This window comes from Megalops cyprinoides, chromosome 8 (assembly GCF_013368585.1).
Source record: "Megalops cyprinoides isolate fMegCyp1 chromosome 8, fMegCyp1.pri, whole genome shotgun sequence".
Classification (NCBI taxonomy): Eukaryota; Metazoa; Chordata; class Actinopteri; order Elopiformes; family Megalopidae; genus Megalops; species Megalops cyprinoides.
Window position 1 is genome coordinate 18,514,522 of NC_050590.1, and position 21,735 is coordinate 18,536,256.

A 21,735-nucleotide genomic window follows, 5' to 3' on the forward strand; every position below is an offset into this window, starting at 1 on the left:
GGAGCTTCGTAGCCGCCTGCTCGGTCTGGTTGCTAGTAGTTGCTAACTAACAACGTTAGCAACTACTGTGATTGGACCTGTGTAGTTGGTAGGTAACGTAGTTAGCAACTATGCTTTTGGGAAACTCACCTCAGCTTAGCTTCGGTGTCGAGTTAGCTTGGTCAACGTTAAATACAAAAAACCGTCTTTGCAGTCAATTATACATACCATATATTGGTCAACCAGAAATCCTAGTCGTCGAAGATATCTTCGACTCCTTTGATTTCTGCACCTTGCTGCAGACAAACACAAAAATATGCCTATAACCCAGGCAATTGAAATGATCAAGGCTGACGACGGCATCTTGGAAGTCAAACATTCGTCGCATCTGTTTGCATAGCAACTAGAGCAACGATGTATGTTGACGTCTACCGGTATACAGTGGTGTCTCATTTCTTAGGGGAATGTTTTCACCCCTACCCCTTGTCCCTCCGAATGGAGTGGCAGGGACAGGGGTAGGGGTAGGCGAAGGCGTATAAAATAGAAATTGGATTGGGCCTTAGGGTGTCTGTTAAGTTAACTGTTGAGATATCTAGTTATCACAATGGCTAGCTATATCACTTGCCTTGCAGCAAGAAACTAACTTACTGCATTCTTCCAATCAAAAGTCAGATAAATCTTTATGAAGAAAAAAGACTGGCTAATCGTTTCAACCAAAATTAACAAATCAAAAGTCTTGGTGCTAAATAATCACATTCTGGTGGGAGATCAATGCCTATATAAATTACATTGTGCGGCCATGTGATTTCATTGCAACTCTACGTGTGCATCATGGATCACCAAGAACTAGCTCTCCTTGCCGTCACTGCTCTCTATTTGAGAAGCAAACACCATCAGCAATGCCACCGCTCCAGCCGGGTACACCCTACCATCAGCTTGTTCAAGAGCTCTGTCTGGACCAAGTGCACTTCCAGCAGTACTTCAGCCTGAACCTCACCGAGTCTGATGAGCTGCTGCTGAAGGTGAGACTGCGAATAGCGAGGATGGACACTATGTGCCGGCAAGCCATCTCCCCGGGTGAACGACTGGCAATTTGCTTGCGGTGAGAAAAAGACAATAAAAGTATCATAGTTGTTGCTTTAATGACATGAAGAGTAGCGTTCACTAAATTAATCATTTAATTTAACGTAATGGGCTATAATGTTGACTTCTTGATTTTTCCCCTTTTTTAATATTGATGTATATGCTGTCTGCATATTTGTGACAAATATCTTGCCACAGGGGACTCATTCTGCACTATTGCCTTCAGCTACCATGTTGGGCACAGCACAGTGGGTGAGATTGTGGCGGATGTGTGGCGTGGGCCATTTGGGATTCCCTCATGGCTGAGGTTATGCGTCCCCACCAAGGATGACTGGAGGGGGATTGCTGCTGAGTTCCTCCATCACTGGAACTTTCCAAACTGTGTGGGGTCTATTGATGGGAAGCATGTGGTAATCCAGGCCCCTAACAAGTCTGGGTCACTCTTCTACAACTACAAAGGGACATTTTCCATTGTCCAAACAGTCCCTCCGGGACGGTACCCCCCCTCTCTCAGAGGATACTGTTGCCAGGAGCAGAGCACCATGGACCGCTGCCTCATGTCTTCGTCGTAGATGAAGCCTTCACCCTTCACCGACGTGACCTGATGAGACCCTTTCCAGGTATCCAGCCCCCTGGGAAGAAAAGGGTCTTCAACTACAGGCTTTCACTGGCAAGGTTAGTAGTCAAGGACACATTTGGAATTGTCGCAGCACAGTGGCGAATGTACCATTGTGTAATTGGTGTCAGCCCTGCCAATGCAGAAGCATGTGTGAAGGCAACCTGCATTCTGCACAATTTCTTGTGGAGGACAAGAACCAGGGCCCCAGCTTTTGTTCCAGAAGATGAGAGAGAGGCCTCTGCACTCCAGAGCATCGGGAGAGCAGGGAGCAACAATGCTGCACAGGACGCCATCCATGTGAGAGAGACCTTCGCCACCTACTTCTGTGCAGAAGGTGCCGTGTCCTAGCAACCGGCAACCTGAAGAAAAACAAAGTCCCTTTTAAGGGCCAAACAAGGCTCTTTTTAAGAGCCACCCACATTTAATACAAAAAGCTTATTCCATTCATTTATGACAAGTAACATGATCTCCATCATTCCAAAGTTTACAAACACACCTGTGCTCAAAGTAATTGAAAACATAGTGTTTTTGCGTTACCTTGGCTATTAAAAAAACTATGTTAAGGAGGGAGTGTAAGTTTTGTGTCTTTCCTTTTCATTTCTCAAACATAGCCCATTTGAATATCAAAACCACACTGAACTGTTTTTAGCTTTGCGCTCAATGTTAATATTACAGCAACAACACTATGCTGCTTCCATGTGGTAGATATAAACACATGGCTACAAAAATAAAGAGTATAAACATATGCTATGTGTTTTTCAAAGCTAATAGGTAAATTAACAAACATATAGATACAAGCAGTGGCAGCTGGTGAGGTGGAAACAGGGGAAGTGGAAACACTACCTTGATTAACAATAAAACAAATAATTCACAGAATAATTGACATCAATCGCATAATTAGAATAGGAGATTCTGCTCACGAAACACAGATTGTCTGAAATTTGTGTGCTATTGCGAAAGCTACAGCATGAGATTGCTTAATTAACAAGGATGGCAATTTGAATAATTAAGTGGCAAGTAATCCCAAAGCTTTCTCTTACATATTTCACATTATATTTTTCTTGTGTTACAAAATGTAGTGTAGTGTAGTTAACTCGATTTTTGTAGTGGGACACCCACTGTATGATTTAACAAAGCTTGACACATCCATTATATATTAATTGCTATGACAATGTATTCAGTGCAGACTCAAAAGTAAAAAAAAAAATCTTTTGGACAGAAAAAAGTTCAAAACTTAAAAACCTTATTTGAATATTGTTAATAACAAATAGTGCCTGTTCCTATTAAAGGTGCTGCTGTGTTTACAAAAAAAAATTCTCTACTCACAGAGTCCTTGATGGCAAGCTTCTTCAATGAACTCTTGAACATTTGTGTTTGGTAGTCTTTAGAGCAGCTGTATTGAAAATAAAATTGCAGTGACTTTTTTTTCAGCATATTTACATATACTTCAGGCCTGATGTTCAAGATGAGTCCTGTCAGACAGAATCAATGTCACCACTGCAAACTACAGTATTTCTGCCTCATTTCCAACACAAAAGGACAGAGCCCACACTCTTAATGTTCTGTACATTGAATATGTGCATAGTTTGGTGCATAGATGCCTTCATTTTAGGGTGAAAATTCTATGAAGTGATAAACACATAATGTCAAGTTGAGTTTTCATAAAAAAAAATCACTGTGAATTGTATTAAGCTCCATAGAAAGACAAAAATAGCTTATTATTTGCATAAAATGTCTTTGGAAGTAATGCATTCCTCATTTCTGCCAGTTGAAATTTTATCCAACAGGATTGCTGTTGTGATTTACACTTTCCTCCTGATGATACTATACTTTTCTGTTTGTTTTCTTCTCATTTTGACTCAAAGGGTCTCTGTGGCAATTCATTTCAAAGGCAGAGATAACAATGACTGATTGATACAGCGCAGACAGAGGCCAAGTGCTGGCACAAATGATTCAGACACAGCATTTAAATGCTAATACCCTTGCAAGCAGCTCCACGGCTGCTTTACTGTCTAAACCAAAGTTCTAGTGAGAGAAATACATCACAATCACAGTAAATTACTGTACATGAAACACACAAATGAATCCTGAGGGATCACATGTCCTAAAGTAGAGATGAGAAGAGATTTTGCTGGCAGTGACATTGAACACTGACATTACACGTAACATGCCAGCCATTCTTTTATCCAAATTAGGAGGTAATCTTTTGATTTCAAAGCTCCATTAGGTAACCAGGTTATTATATTCCCTCTTGCATTGGGAACATGCATTGGGAAAAAAATTTTGGATTTTCATTTCTCCTGGTTCTATATGTATGAAAAAAACCCTTTAAGAGAAAATTAAACATTCCATGGCAGGAGAGAGGACAGCACTTGGATATTGTCTCAAAATTCTTGAAACTCAGTATCCATGGCATTGCTGCTCCAGCATAAAACTACTATATGTTGTAACTGTCACTCCGTGCTCTCACAGCTGTAGACATAGTCGCGGTGCTTAAAACTCAAGCTGTTTTGGCACCTCAGTATGTAGATATGGAGATGGTGAGATTTAGCATGTCTGAAGACTGGTCTGCAAATGCTCATAATTTTAATCAGATGCAAGATATTTGTCTTGACCATGTGTTCTCAGACATAAACACAATTAATTTTTATTGTGTTTAATATTGAATTTGAGATGGAAGAGCAAGAAAATATGTCTCCCAGGCTGTATTGGTTGTTTAATCATTTCTGCAAGAGATTAAATACGAGAGAGAGGTAATGAATATTAATGTATTGATACAGATAACATTAGCTCTTGGCAGTTTGTGACTTTTTAAGTCTTAATTATTTTTGCTGCTGAAATGAGTTGCAATTTATCATGCAGGTGAACTAAAGATGAATTGGCACAGCTTTTTAGAAAGAAACTTTCAGTTCCTCTGGCAGGTGTAACAGTGTAGACAGCTTAGATATTGAATTGATTTTCTATTCTGATGCCTATTGGTTCAATTTGAAGAGTGGGAATTATAGGTTGAAAGAGTCACAGCTGGTCAGGGGAACCCATAGTCAGGTGAAGGTTGACAAAGTAAAAGAGGCATAGACAGGGTCACCTGGATCTAATGGTCAAAACTGAATGTAGCATGTTAACTTGGTGAACACAAGCCCCCTAAGGCTATTTTAAAAGGCTGTAGATGGTACTTAGTATCAGGGAAAATAGTCACAGATATTGATAATTATTTTCACAGTAAAAATCTAAGTAAACTCTTTTTTGTGTTAAAATATTAATTCACAAAAACACTAAGCTGATAAATAACAACATGTATTAAGGTAGCCTTTCAAGCTAAAAAAAAAAAAAAAAAACTTTGTAAACCTCAGCAACATTGTAAATGCAGATTGGCTGGTGCAAAGGTAATAAACCCTCTGAAAATTGGCATGTATCTGTTTGCGCCATTGCCACAATACAGACACCGATTTATTACAAAAGAAAAGGTACTCTTGTCCAAGAATTGGAGAGAAAAAATTTCAACCTTTCATAAATGGCTATTGACAAGGAGATGAAACTTACTGAGATTAAAGCTTTTGTGTTTTTAAAATGTTAAAGCTTCTGTCAGGGGAAATCACATACAATTGTTTGTATTTTATATATTTGGGTTGGGAAAGTAGTGGCTTGATTTTGCTTGACATTGACTACTGCTGTTTAATTTCTTAACCTCAATGACAAACTGAAACCTACATCTGAAACCACCAACCAATTGTATTGTAACACCCAGTACTGCCTATGCTGCAGGATGACTGGTTGCTGTGTAGATTTATTGCATCTACTGCTAATAAGTAGTAACACAAACCTTTTTAGCTCACTAAAGCTAAAAATACTGAAACCATAATGTTTTGGAGCCAGGTTTATTAAAGATACACCATTGGATATTTGTATTTTTTGCTGCTTTGTATAATGAAATGGGTCAATACTAAAGGCCTTTTCTCATCTTGGAAGTCTGCTGTGAAGATCTATTCTAAATGATTGTTTGCAAGCATTGCTTGTAATTCATTTCCTGACGCTGCAAAATTCTTACCAATCGGATTACTTCAGGGATCGCACATGGACCGAAAACCTGTTCACACAGATGTGTTTGATGGATTAAACATAAGCAAACAAGGGCCAGAGACTAATGGGACCCACATGACCATATTACGTTTTCACTGTGAAAGCAGGGCAGTGGAAAGTAAGGGTAAGGTTGGGACTTACTGCAATGTTTTCTTGCCTGATGGACTTGAATGATACTGAACATGAGCCAGTGGACATCTCAGAGGTAATTTGTACCTGTGTTACTGGGCATTCTGCCCAATGCAAATACTGTTTCAGCAGTATTGAAACAGAACTGTTGTCTGATCAGTACTGGATCAGGGAACCCCTAAAAGGCAATGAAAAATGAAAAAGTTGTTTACTTAACATTTTCTTTGCATCAGAAATGAGAGGGAATATGGCAGTGTTGGTGATAGATAATCCAGATGAATATGCACAGAAAACCGTGAAAATCCTCCTGTGGTTTGAAACAATACATTGGTGGGAGGCTGCATTCTCTGTTCTGTCTGTTTTTAAAACAGCACATGAAGCAAACACAGTATTACAGATGAGGTGAGGTTTTTCCTCTTGAACTGCACAAAGGAGCAATCAGATATGCAAGACATTGATTATTGTCAGAAAGCAGGACAGCTGTGAGTAAAGTGCAACAGGTTCTCAGCAACTTCTCACATTAGTAATTGCTGCTTTCTTTTCTGACATGGAATCCCCAGCTGTGGTATTGATTGAACCAAGCTGTGGTATAGGGGAAGCTGTCCCTGCCTGTCTCTGACAATGATTTCCTATCTCTCCTCAGCTCTGCTAAATGGTCTGTGCCAGCACTACACAATAAACCACAGTTAGCCTGAGAACACACTGTAACAAAATTATCAAACAGCAGTGTCCCGTTAAAGCATTGATTATTTTTTAGCAAGTGGGACCCGTCCATTATAGGGATTAAAATATACTGGAGTTTACATTGCTTGTAGGTTGTAATAGTCAAGGCTGACCTTACAGTTGATGACTATGTTTCCAAGTAAAACTCAAAAACTTTACATACAGCCCCTGATGTGCTAATTGATGTGTCTTGTAAATAATTACCCTTACCTTAGATTATGGTCACTAACTAATGCTTTGTGAACATCTTGGCATGTTGAAGCCTCCATATTAGATTTGCAAGCATTTGATGGCTAAAGCTATTTTCCTAGACATTAAAATAGTAAAAAGACGTGTTGTTAGGATAACATGTCACATTAACTTACATCTTGCCATCTCCTTCATACTTTGTCTCTCCCTCCGTCTCCTGTCTTCTTGCATGCAGAAGTGATGTTATGTTTATTTCAGTAAAAATCCTCATCTATGAATGTTGTCATTGGCATGTCTTCTTTAAAACACTGTAATGGCCTTCAGATGCAATATTCTGTATCTTCTGCTACATTATAGATTGTCAAAATTAACTATTACAAGATGGGATTTTGTGTAAATTTACTCCAGTGTTAGCACCTCACCCTTTCAATGTGAGCCAGATGGAAATTTCAATACTGGCTTACTGGCCCTGTGTCTTTTTCAACAATAAACACAGAAGGAAAAAGGAAACCATAGAAAATGAATTCATTCATTTTCATCCAGATTAGAAGAAAAACATGGTAAAGTGTCCACACATTTACAGTGGAGTGGTGTTAGGTAGCTTTTATTTAAGAACACAGCGGCACAGATCACCCTCTCTGCTAGGCTGGGCAGACTTAAAGGGGCACGCACACACACTACGGTAACACCACCAGTCACGTCCCTTACTGGGCAGGGGCACCGCCCCAATCTGCCTCCTTCCCAACCTGGGGCTCTGCTGCTGCTCTGCCGCTCTCAAGCCTCGCTTCCCCTCTCCTTCCCAGCCGGCCTCCGTTGTGTTGCCTGCCCCGTGCGACACTCCAGGACGCACTCCAGGTCCACAGCACTCCGCCATCACTTGCTCCACACACAGACTGTAATTTAAAAGGAAATCCCCTCCCAGGATTTCCCCCAAATTAAACCAAAAGGAAACAAAAAAAGGAACAGAACTTATCATTGACAAAAAAAACAGCTGAAAACATTAAACAAAGCCGAAACCAAAAACAACCAAAAAGAAGCAACGAAAAATAACCAAACAAAGCAAAAATAATTTCCCCAGTAACACCAGCTAGGCAGAGCCTCCTTTTCCTGAGCTGTTCGACTCCCGACTGCCTAAATTGTAGTCTTCTTATACCTGCACCCCTGTTAAGGACAATTCAGAACAGCCGCGAACTCCGCCAGCTCGGCGGAGGCAATCATTCAATAAACCCAGCTCAAACACGCACCCACGATACCCAATTAATATCCCCGAATGAGAGGCTCAACAACAACAGCAACTGTCAGCTTACCACCTGACATTAACATTATATTTTGAGTGATAGAGCCGTAAGTTGTACATATTGCTTTGTATGTATGTGTTAATCTAGGCACACATTTGTGATCTGAGCACTCTTTTTAGCACTAACCCTTGTTCATGTGTAATTAGTGGTGTCCTGTGTATGCAGCTTTTCATGCCAGTGTATTAGATGCACTGGGTAAATTGTTCTGGATTAGAGTGTCTGCCAAATGACAATGCAATGTAATGTAATACAATGAAGAACATTTTTTTATCATTATCAAAATGTTGATAATGAACAAATTCAATTTCCATTTCAAGTCAAAGGCACTGCAAAACTATGTATGAGATTTACTAACTAGTAGTCCCAGTTGAAATTTGCATTTAAGAACTGTTTTTCAGGGCTAGTGAAAGCATGTGCCTCTTGATACACATGCAGTTCTTTACATGCATATGAATAACTCAGAAAAATGCTTTAAATTAGCAGGATATTTTGCAAAATGGGTCAATTAAGTATTCCATTGAATTTCCTAAAGTCAATATTATGCACATCATGCGCATCATATTTCTGTGGAAATTTTAAAGCCGCAGCATAAACTGTTGCTTTTTTGGCCTAGGTGTAGTTGTATAAACTGGCCAATAATTTCAATCAATCATTTGTAACTACTGAAAAATTCATAAACTGTTCATTTAGTCACAGTAGATGACTTAGATTATAGATCCTTCACTTACTGGTCGTTATTTTGCCCAACCTGATATTACGAACTCATTTTTCAATATCTGCTTCTACCATGTAAATTATGATTAATTTATGCATTTTCTGTTAGCTGTTGTTTTGTAAAGCAGAATGGACTGGAGTCCAGATTCTCCTTAGATAGATTTCAATGCCTAAATATGAAGTACGCTATATGGACAAAAGTATTCAGACGCCTGACCATTACATTGTAATGACATTGTATTCAAATGCATATACTTTAATATGGAGTTGGTCCTCCTTTTGCAGCTATAACAGCTTCCACTCTTCTTGGAAGGCTTTCCACAAGATTTTGGAGTGTTTCTGTGGGAATTTGTGCCCATTCATTCTGTAGAGCTGTAGCGAAGGGCGAGAGCAGTCACCCCACCCGGCCTCAAACCCAGGTCTACGGGGTACCAACCATGCCACTTTGACCGCGACGCCAAAGAGCCAGGCTCGTTGGTCTGGCAGTCAGAGCGCATACTCAACCATAGTGACGGCACTCCGTCACAAGAGCATTTATGAGGTCAGGCACTGATGTTGGATGAGAAGGCCTGGTTCGCAATCTCCGTTCCAGTTCATCCCGTTAACTTCCAGCGCTGCTACAGGTGGCTGCCCGTCGCGACTGCTCCGATCTAGTTGTATTGTTTAGTCTATCTATTTTTAGCTTTAGCATCCTTTTCTAGCTTTTTATTTGTTTGTTTTTTCTAATTTTAGTCTTTGAATGCACTCCGCACGCTTTAGTGGAGTTTTTCTCGCGTTCCTGCTCATCGGGGCACACATGTCGGGGGGAGCAGGCTCCCTTTGTTTACACTCGGGAGGAACTCCTATCATGGCGATTGGCGACTGCCCCCGTGGAATACAAACAACATATTCCGGGTGAAATAAGGAGGAAATACTGTGGCTGCAGAGCTGGGATTAAACGGCGAATGAAGAAGAGGAGATGCAAGCTGTATCTCCCTTCCATCATTATGGGAAATGTGAGATCGCTGGCGAATAAGACGGACGAACTGACGGCACTGGTGAGGAGCCAGAGGGAATTTCGGGAGTGCAGTATCGTGTTTTACGGAGACATGGCTGCATGAAGATATCCCGGACTACAACGCCACCGTCACCGGCTTTGAGACAATACGGGCAGATAGAGACCGAAGGAAGAGCGGTAAGAAAAAAGGAGGGGGGCTTGCCGTTCTCATTAACAACAGATGGTGCAACCCAGGGCATATTACTGTCAAGGAGAGAGTTTGCAGCCCGGACATTGAACTCTTAGCGGTCGGTCTACGTCCGTATTATTTGCCGAGGGAATTCTCACATGCAATAATGATCGCTGTTTATGTTCCGCCATTGGCCAACGCGAACACAGCGTGTGACGTCACTCGGTGACGGCGGAGCTCCAGTCACAGCACCCAAGCGCTTTCATCGCGATATCTGGAGACTTCAACCACGTGACTCTGTCTTCCACTATGACAAACTTCACCCAGTTTGTTGACTGTCCAACCAGAGACAATAAAACCCTGGACTTACTGTATGCTAACGCTAAAGACGCATACAGCTCCACAGCCCTGCCACCACTTGGCAGATCGGATCACAACCTGGTCCTCCTCTCACCCCAGTATAAGCCTCTTGTCCAGCGGCAACCTGCAACCACCAAGACATTCAGGAGGTGGTCACGTGATGCAGTTGAGGCTCTCAGGGGTTGTTTTGAGGCTACTGACTGGGAGGCTCTGACTGAGCCTCACGGAGAGGATGTAGAAGAGCTTACTCAATGCATCACGGGCTACATCAACTTCTGTGTGGACAATGTCATCCCCACCCGCACAGTACAATGTTTTCCAAATAACAAACCCTTGATTACCAGTGACATTAAGGCTCTCCTTATTAACAAAAAGATGGCCTTCAGAGCCGGGGACAGGGAGGAGATTAAGAGGGTCCAGAAGATACTTAACATCAAGATCAAGGAGGGCAAGGACGCCTATAGGAGGAAGATGAAGTGCAGGCTTCAACAGAACAACACAAGGGAGGTGTGGAATGGCATGAGGAGAATCACCGGCTACAACCAGACCAGCAGCCGTGTGAGAGAGGACTGCGTGGCCAGGGCCAATGAGTTGAACCTGTTTTTCAATAGATTTGATACTGAAGCCCTGGTCCACCCACCCCCCAGCCCCTCGACTATTCACACCTCCCATATCGCCATACAGCCCCCCTCCAGACCCTCTCAGGCCCCTGTACTAGGGACTGACCTTCCCCCCTCGCCACTCTCCCCAACCATCACAACTGACCAGGTGAAGAGGCAACTGGAAAGACTCCACTCAGGCAAAGCTGCAGGCCCTGACGGTGTGGGGACGGAGGTGCTTAAAGGTTGTGCTGAACAGCTTTGTGGAGTCTTCCAAAACATCTTCAGTCTGAGCCTGAGACTTGGAAAGGTTCCCGCGCTATGGAAAACATCATGCCTGGTCCCTGTGCCCAAGAAGGGGCACCCCAAGGTCTTAAATGACTACAGGCCAGTGGCGTTAACATCACATGTGATGAAGACCCTGGAGAGGCTTGTCCTCTCCCACCTCAGACCCCTGGTCAGACCAGCATTGGACCCCCTGCAGTTTGCTTACCAGGAACGCATCGGAGTGGAGGACGCCATCATATACCTGCTGCACCAGGCCTACTCCCATCTTGACGAAGCTGGCTGTGAGAGTCATGTTTTTTGACTTCTCCAGTACCTTCAACACCAAACAGCCTTTATTGCTGGGAGATAAGCTCAGGTGCATGCGAGTGGACGCCCCGCCTGTGACCTGGATTACTGACTACCTGACCAACAGACCACAGTATATGAGACTTGGGAGCAGTGTGTCAGAGACAGTACTGAGCAGCACAGGGGCACCCCAGGGGACCATCCTCTCTCCCTTCCTGTTCACCTTGTACACCTCTGACTTCAGGTACAACTCAGAGTCATGCCACCTTCAGAAGTTCTCTGATGACTCCGTTATCATGGGGTGTATCAAGGGGCAACAGGAGGCAGAATACAGGGGACTGATAGACAGCTTCGTGGAGTGGTGCAGCCTGAACCATCTGCAGCTAAACATCAGCAAGACGAAGGAGCTGGTTGTGGACTTCCGCAAGTATAAACCTGCTCGGACCCCTGTCGCAATCCATGGAGCAGTGCCATCTTCTACGCGGTGGTGTGCTGGGGGTGTGGTCTGAAAGCTGGGGATGCAAACAGACTGAACAAGCTCATCAGGAAAGCCAGCTCTGTCATAGGTGGCAGAATTGAGCTGGACTTACTAGGGGCGCTGGCGGAGAGAAGGATGCTTAACAAGCTGGTGAGCATCCTAAACAACACCTCCCATCCTCTCCATGATGGGCTTGTGAAGATGAAGAGCACCTTCAGTGGCAGGCTGATCTCCCCAAAATGTTCCACTGAGAGGCACAGAAGGTCTTTTCTGCCTGCATCCATCAAACTATACAACTCCTCCCCTCTCTGCTGCAACATGGGATTGACTGGCACCCTGTGCTGTCCCCCCCCACACACACAATCGTTGCACATGGGACAATAACTGTTCTCTAGCCATCTGGTCAGGATTTGCACTATACAGTTATCATTGTTTTGCATATTGTACAACAATAACTGTTTTTCTACTGCACTTCATACTGTATAATAGCAATAACCTTACCCTTGTTTATTCTTGTTTCGTAATTCATTTTATACTATGTATATAATCATAGCACAAGCATGATAACTTCTCAACGCATAATTGCACAAACTTCTTTCTATTTGTTGCATTTTATACTTCTTTATTTATTTTATTCAATTTATTCTTTTGTTGTTTTTGATGTGTGCCGGACGGTGCAGTTGTGACACTCAAATTTCCTTCGGGATTAATAAAGTATTTCTTATTCTTATTCTTATTCTTAGGTGCTGGATGGGGTTGAGGTCAGGGCTCAGTGCGGGCCAGTCAAGTTCTTCCACACCGAACTCATCAAACCATGCCTTTATAGTCCCTGCTTTGTGCACTGGGGCACAGTCATGTTGGAATAGAAAAGGGCCTTCCCCAAACTGTTGCCACAAAGTTGGAAGCATAGCATTGTCCAAAATGTCTTGATATGCTGAAGCATTAAGATTGCCCTTCACTGGAGATAAGGGGCCTAGCCCAAACCCTGAAAAACAGGTTTGGCCAAATACTTTTGTGCATATAATGTATTTTCCATAGTAACCTTGATGAAGCCATTTGATGTGTTTGGTAACTTGCTGTCCATTGTTCTCTATGATTTGTGTGACCAGCTATTATTAGAATAGGGTATTTCTATAGAGTCAATTATTGCATTACATACAGTAACTAATCTCAGTAAGTTGGCTCTTAACACACACTGACACTTCAGTAGCATATCACAAAACAAAATCTACAGTGCAGTACAACTGGTAAAATTGTCATTCATGTTTTCTGATCATGAGCAACAGTTGATGAACCGGAGTCTAGCCTAAATTTTCTATGGAATGAAAAGCAATGAGTGATAATTTACAGTTGTTTAAGATTTTGAAATGTTCTAATTCATCCTACAGTTACTACAGACCAAAATATTAGTGCAGTATAGATGTTTTTTTTGTCTTAAATGGACAAATAAACACTGCTTTAAATCAACACTCTGGTGCCACTGGAGCATCTGAGGCAGCATAACGTTTTCAAATCAAAACACACCCCTTGTTGTGTAATGAAAACATTTTGCACCAACATTCCATTTTTCTCAGATTGACAGTAATTTAATAGTCACTTCCTTTCCACTGGCAGACCAGTGAAATATGCATGCAAAGAAAAAGCATCATAATCGCAACTTGTGCTTCCCTACAATTTAGCTATGGGGAGCCATTACACCATCCTATACAGTTTACAAACATCTATTGATCTTGGGATAATGGGCTTTTTTTTCTGAGAAATGAGAGTCGAATCATTCTGCAATGTTGTTTAACTGTTTTGCAGACTCCTGATTGTCAGCAGGTACGTACTGTTTTTTTGGTGTAATCATCAAAACTGTGGATGGGGTTATGTTTGACCCTCTCATGGACATTCATTGCAGTCATCCAATATGATAAAAATGAATATACAGTATAAATATAGGTAATTATGGAAAAAACGGACATGACTTAAATGTGAGATAATCTTAACCCCATGACAAACCCAATTTAAAATAATAATTTCAATGATTTCATGTTATGATAATAGTTCATTAACAGTATCATTATTATTACTATTATTTATGCTACATGCACCCTATGTTCAACAGCTCTGCATCAGCTTTAACTAGAGGCAGCACAAAAATTGTCATGGGAATCAATCAATGCCTTTAATTCCTCCATTTTACAAACAAGCTCAGTTAGTTAAAATGCCATTCATGGCTCTGGGCACTTCCAGGCACTGAAACCTAGAACCAATTTAAAAGTCTACTGCATGCATAAGCTTAATATGGCAAAAGGCACTACTCTGTCATCATATGTAACTGTCACCGAAAAATGATAAGAATGATCATTTTTCAGCTGTATCTTCTACATGGTGTCCTTGAATTATTTACAAATTACCAGCAATGTGAATGCAGAACATTTTAATGCTCATCATATCTGTATAAAATCTGATCTCATATGTAGTTCTTGAGAAAAGTGTGTATGAAAAACACAGAACCTTGAAACAACTCTTGTTCACATGAGGATAAATTCAAGGTCTTAATTAAGATGCTCGACCATGTTATATGTAGTTTGTATATAAGTAAATATCCTGGAAAGTTGCAAGTATAACCAATGCTGACGAAAGGGAAAAAAAGGGAAAAGGGAAATATTTTCTGTTTCTAAGATGTAAATTGTCCTGACAGAGGTAGATGCAAGAAAAACATGTAGAAAAACATTTCATAGTTAAAGCAGTAGAGTGTCTGGAGCCTTAGTACATCACTAGTTGAACTAAGCACCACTTTGATCCCCATTATCTAAATCAATTTTTTGATCAAAAATTTGTCCTTATGTTGTTTTATCTGACAGTGAAATTTGGATCTGAAACATAAAAAAGTATGTGGGAGTGCTCTTTACAGATAAAAGCCAGGGGTAAAAAGTGCACAGCTGCATGCAATTCGTACCTTGACTGAAGATGTTCCTCAAGCCAATGTGAATCTGGATCATAACCATGTTCTCTGGTGCAATTCAGACTTTGAGTGCTTTCATTGTCGTTCATCTGGTGGCAAATAAATGTATTGTTTCATGGCCATGTTGTGGAGGGCACAGCAGACCAATGTCATCTTGCACACCTTCTCTGCTGTGTGCAAACATATCCACCAACCTTTAACACACTGATAGTGAGCTCCATCACTGAGTGAGTGCAAGTAAGTGGTTGTATTCAATCGTCTGTGGTACAGTATCTGTGGTTTGACCAGCAGTATTATCAGCCAGGATTTCTGAACAGAACACCATATAAAAAAGAATAGCACTGTTGAAGGTTGCTTGACCAAAATGTTTGGTAACTTCACCCTTCGAGCACATGTGCATTTACCTTATGTCTTTTATTAGGTTAGGGTTAGGGTTAAAGTTTTTGTAGTCCCAGATAGTAATATGCTAATTTATTTTTTTATCTAAGTGATGAGTTCAATGTTTTCTTATAGGCACAGAATCAAATACTATCAGATACAGAGTCACAATTATAATATGGCAAGTAAGTTAATGACAATATAAGCCTACTGATTAGATAACTCAGTATGTTTTGTTTATAGTAAATTGAATCATGTTTTGGGTATTTCAGTTGCAAAGGATCATTTCATTCACATATAAATTTGGTAGCTACCTGTACAATTTTTTTTTTCAGAATGGCAAAAATGTTGTATTGTCAGGAGCCACGAACACTGACGTCAGCCCTCGTTACCCAACACAGGTTCCCCCCAATAGATCCGCCCGCCACAGATGACCAGGACACAGGAGTACAGATACAAAGACTTTATTAAATTAAAAAAAGGCATTTTATACAGGGACGGCTCACGCGCTGCTGACCCCCGCCCCCCCCATAAACCAAACATTCATATTGAGAGAGTTTCTTCCTGGGGCCTGTTAGAAAAAACAGGATTACAGAGTTAGGCAACTAACTTTAGCATGATGTTCACAAAAGCCAGGCTTAATTCATTTCACAAAGCAAGCTGAAACTGTAGCTGAATAAACCACTCTATTCCCCAATAATAAACAAGGAATCTTGTTCAGCTGCAATTTTTTTTTCTTTAAAATTTGTTCAAAATGTCATGACAGTATTGAACTGCAAACCCAATATCATGTGTGAAACTGAACTGTGAGCTGAATGCATCGTTCTATTCCCAATGGCTAGTTATTACACTTTCATTGTGATTACTTGACTCACTTACATAATTATGCAAAACTTTGATATGACCCATAACAGTGATGTCTGAAACAGGAACACATAGGTAACTAGTAGATAACTTTCTCCTGAATTTACCTTTGTGAAATGGAAATAACCTGAATTCAGCTAGCAGGCTATCTTTGTCTGGGTAACTGAAAAAGCTGAGTTTGCTTTGTTAAACAGGCCCCAGGAGTCTTATTTTCAAATCCCCATACCAGGAATATTCCAGAAAAAGAAAACACTTAACAAACACACAATTGTTGCAGGCAATGTTTTGCCAAGCAGCAGCTTTTCAACAACTACAGCAAGAATTCACAGAACAGCAAAACCCCATAAATTAAAAGCCCTTCGTTAATGAGCTCCATTTATGTTCTCCTTATCGTACAGGAGTTCTGACTGCATTCTTCTCAGGGTTGTGCAGTGTTAATCTTTCAACAGTGGTGTGCTAGAGCCAGAACAATTAAGGAGAAATTGAAAGGGAAAAGTGGATAGTTGAATCGCATGAGGAAAACAGAAAGCAAAAATACAGGGGAGAGATGAAATAACACTCACGACAATGCTACATACAGTGTACAGCCCAGATGTGAGCTATAATTAAATAAAAGCACGTGCACTGGACCCGTAATATACTTACAAACAAAATGCACACTACACCACACATAAAAAGTGAATTAATAAACAAGACAAATGTAATGAGTAGCATGTTAATACAAAGCAGGCAGCACACAATAGCAATGTTTCATTGAATCATTGTTGCACAGAGCTGCTGAATTATCATAATTCAGTGCAGGTAAATAGTGACAATAGTGTTTTAAAGAAAACAGTGCAAAGAGCAAAATATACATGTGTCAATTAGTCTATTGAAGCTGCTTCCCTGGCTTTCCTCCTCTTGCAATGAACATTGTAATTGCTTAATGAACCAACATGAGCAGAGCGTCAACATAATACCTCAGGGAAAGGCACACAACCTTTTCCAAATAATATTTATTTATCTTTATAATGAAGACACCTGCAGAATGGATAGAATGAGAAAACATGATTGTTTAGTAGCTGTGCTCTGTGGTTGTTAGGGGTGATTAACTGAGTTGTGGTCTTTCTTGCCCTGAAGGCCATGCAGAGTTCTGAACATCAGCCTGCTGCTGTGATGTCCCTTGCACTTTGAATGCAGTTAGGACAAATACATGTAGCACGGCACTCCTGGGTCATGTTCAGCCTCAGCCTGACAATGTTCCATCTTGAGGTGTGCATGTCAAGGCAAGCATAATGCAATCTGTGCAGTGTTAGAATTGCAGTACCGTCTGTGCTATTGAACTGCATCATGCAGCATATTGCAATGAAGTGTCAGACAGTTGTGTCATCTCTGCTTGAAACAATCCTTTATCCTCCCCATAACAACACAGAGGAATGTGGGAGTTGATACCCTTCAGGAGTTCTATGAAGAACTAGGTTTGAGTGGTGTCAGCTCACTCTCAGAGCCGAGTGAGTCAGACACACTGAGGTGCGTGAAAGCTACTGAGAGTTATGAATACAGAGGAGAGAGAAAGGGAGTATTTTTCATGATTTACATTTGACTGGTATTCAGGAACAGGTGTGCCCTCCTTTCTCTTTGCTTTCTCTGCTGAAAAAGCAGAGGAGATTGAGTGGTGTGTCTCTGTATAAGAATCATATGTATAGGTCTGATTCCTTTGACTAGAGGCTGAGAGGTGTCTGTGTGGAATCAGTTCATGAAGCAAAACTTGTTTATGAGTGGGGGTCACAGTTTCAGCGGACCTAAAGGGAATAGAAGGGTGGAAATAACATTTTTCCCTAGCCACTTTCATTTTTTTTGGGGCAGAATCAGAGCCATTTTTTGATTGCTTGCTGAATGATTATACATTTTTGTTCATTTGTGTATGTGTGTGTGTGTGTACTGACACTGCCTTTGTCATAGTTTGAAGTGTTGGTCATTCAAGTGGCACTCTTAAATGAAAGGGTGAAGTACCCCAGACACAGTCGTATATTTATTCTAACAAGGCTGATAAATTATGAAATCAAATTCTCTTTTCCCTGCTGATTGTTCAGCATACATTTAATCTTTCATCAATAATGGAGGTCATTTTCTGCTCTTAGAAGGAAAATAAAACAATGAAATATTCTCAGAATAGGTAAATTATTCATGGAAAAACTGCATTCAGTTTTGTAATGAAGATGGATGTGAAAAAGAAGACCAGTCATTAATGGAAGCACACTCTAATAGATTACTGAGTAAGATTACATTTTAATCTCTTACCATGCATTGCAATTTAGACAGATGCCTCCCTGGACAGGGTATTATACATCATTTCCCAAATAAGTGACCATTTAGAATACATTTTATCAATATAGCTGTATTGTTTTGTGTTAGCTTGTGCATAACTTGTGAATAGAATCTTATTAAAAGTCAGTAATGAATCACTTTTACATACCTTAATGATGCTATAATTTTGTGATTTCAAGTGAGACGAGATAACCTTTTTGCAGTAAGGAAATGGACCCCAATTAAAAAATTTAAAGAAGAATATATGACATGGTCTTAAAAGGCATCTGCGCACTGCAGGGAGGTGATTGGCCAGGACAGCTGTGTGGATGACACGCTGTTCACCTCATTCTAATGCAGGCCACACTGTGACCTACACAGGTCAGCCATGTTATATCTTCATTAATGCTGTTATTGAAGCCCACAATGATATACATTTCAAGGGGACACATCCTCAGTGCCCTTTTTAATCTGTACTTGTCCAGAGTACATTTAAAGTTTATGATTAGGCCTGGAGCATTTCAGCATTTATTCTTGAAATATGTTCTACTCTTAAACATGCTGACCAAAATATAAATTAATTGTTTTAGATGAACCCAGCAAGATCAACTCTAATGGAGAATAATAAGATCCTCTCACTGGAACAATTTGGAAACAGTGCAATGATAATTAAATATAGGCAATCAACTAAAAGCTCAGTCTGACATTTACTCAGTACAAATTGTGTGCCTTTTTATGGAAAATGGAACAAGTCATAATCAGATTTTCCCAGTAAGGACACATCAAGAACCACCTGTGCTAATTAGAACAATAGTATTCAACCTCAAATGCCAATTTATGTGAAGTTACCTCGGTTAGGTATGTCTAAGGCTTTGTTTTTAGCAAGGGTGAATATCCACCTAAGTGTTACTGTGTAATCTGTAAAACTGCTGTAATGATGATGTGATACCATTCAGAATGTTTAAGCAACATAGTCAGATTTCATAGTCTGCTTTCAAAGGAAATGTCAGCAGATAAGAATATTCCACAATATTTCCTTTAAAACATTGCTGGGAAGCACCCAAGTGTCATAAATCAGTGTCTAAAAAGGAGATGCAACAGACTCACTGACATTTCACAGAGAATATAAATGTTTTTATTATTATTACCGAGTGTATTAGTAGTTAATTGAAAAATAATAAAGATCAGAGAGAATGCTTGCCAAACATGTTTTCTGGTCCTTTTTTCTTCTACAAATGTACAATTTGCTATGGGAGCATCAGAAGTGTGACCACTATGTTAAAGTTAAATATTGAATAATAATTATTTATGCTTTTGATTTAGTATGACACATTTGTAATATCTTAAAATAATATTTCCACATTCTTTACTAGAACTAAATTGTACACATCTTAAAAAAACTGTCATTTGGTGTATACACCCAAAATGGTTAAGGCTCAAATGAAACTGGTTACAACTAGTTTAGATTTACTGTAAGATGAAAATCATTAGATACATAGCCACTAAGCCAGCGACCCTGAAACACAGAACAGAAAAAAATGAACTATAGACAGATAAAGCCACAAAACCAAGGAAAGAAAGCCACATGACCGGGGAAACAGAGTTACAGATTCACTGATAAAAATATAAAATGTACATCATGTATAGGCTAATCTAAGTAGTCTGCATAACTGAAGGAGTGATGCTATGGTCTTCCTGAACTGCATGTATGATACAGCTAACATAACAGCAGCTTCTCTTTAGATTAGAATATTTTCCCTCAGTGACAAAGATGAAAAAAATTTCAATACTCTGATTTCAGATTATTCTAATTTAAGAATAGTTTAAAAATAGTTTGAAAAGAATATAAACACAGCATTCTGTCTGTTGTAGCAACATTTATAAAGAGAAAATGAAGCTCAGAGAGATGTTCAAAGTATGTATTTGCTAAGAGAATGGAACACTTTTCATAAAACCCCTCCTATATCTGAGGTAACTGAATTATTAGTGCTATGACACTTCCTTGGGCAGGGAATATAGGAAAGGTAAGAGCAAGAGCTTGTAAGCTGTTCACATATAAATAATGTAAAAAGGTCAAATTTATAACCGTATCCCCATTACAGGCTGCAAGATAGAGTGTTGAAAAGGAATTATATTGTACATGGCACAAGGTAATTAACATCTGATGTCTGTACCTTTTTGTTTCAAAAAAGGTTGCTATATACTCTGAGGTATACAGATCAAACACATTAAAATGCATGAGGCCAACAGCAATGAGGTGTTTGTAATATATGTTTTGTTTTGTATCCGATGGATATAACTTCTTCATTTTTTCATTTTTTTCTATATTTTTTTCATATCTTTTTCATATTCTTCAGGCAAAGGGGTCTAATTCTGCCTAATGATTTCTGTTGAAAGAACTATAGAAATATCTGCACAGCTTTTAGAAGCATCAATGGGAATTTAAAATGTGGGGGTAAGGGTTACATATTTTAGCTCATCTCCAGCCACTCTTTTGTAAAAAAATTATCACCATGACAATTATGAGCCCAATTCTTACAATGCAGCCAAAGAAAGCATCATCTCGCTGTACAGGAGGTCAGAAAATAAAAACCCAAGGTATCTCTATTTTACCATTTTGAAAAGAACCCCACTGGTGTCTGATTTACATGGATCAATTCTCTAAGAACATTCCTTCAAAAGATCATTGAAATAATTGTTAGCTGGCTTAATCATTGCCCGATTGCTGTGGTGAGCAGGGCTCATCAATAGTAGCTTAAGGGCAGCCTGCAAACATGAAAAGAGATAATTGGAGACAAATGACTTCATTCAGCTGTCACATACATTATAGAGGAGGGGGTTAGGTTCAGAAATTAAGTTAAAGACAAAATAGTTCTGTTGAAGGTTGTGACCATTTAAATTGTTTTATACAGATTTAAAATGGCAACAAAAACATTAATATTGTTAATGTCTAGAAGACATAAATGTTGATTTGATGTACTATAACAGTAAATGTCTTGTATAGCTGACACCTTCAGGTACATTGCTGGTATAATAGTGGTACTATGAGAAATAATAACTTAATAGTGTATCTTTGATTTGTTTAGTTTACATTAGACTCTTGAAATGATGACATCTTTGTAAAGGAGAGTGATGTTTGTACCACAACATTCTGTTCAATGGCAATGGGGAACAAATTCTTGTTTCATTATGTTAGTCATTTAGACTGATGTTTTTGTCTTAATGTGGTCATTGGGGAATAGCAGAAAGGGAAAATCTCTTATTACACTG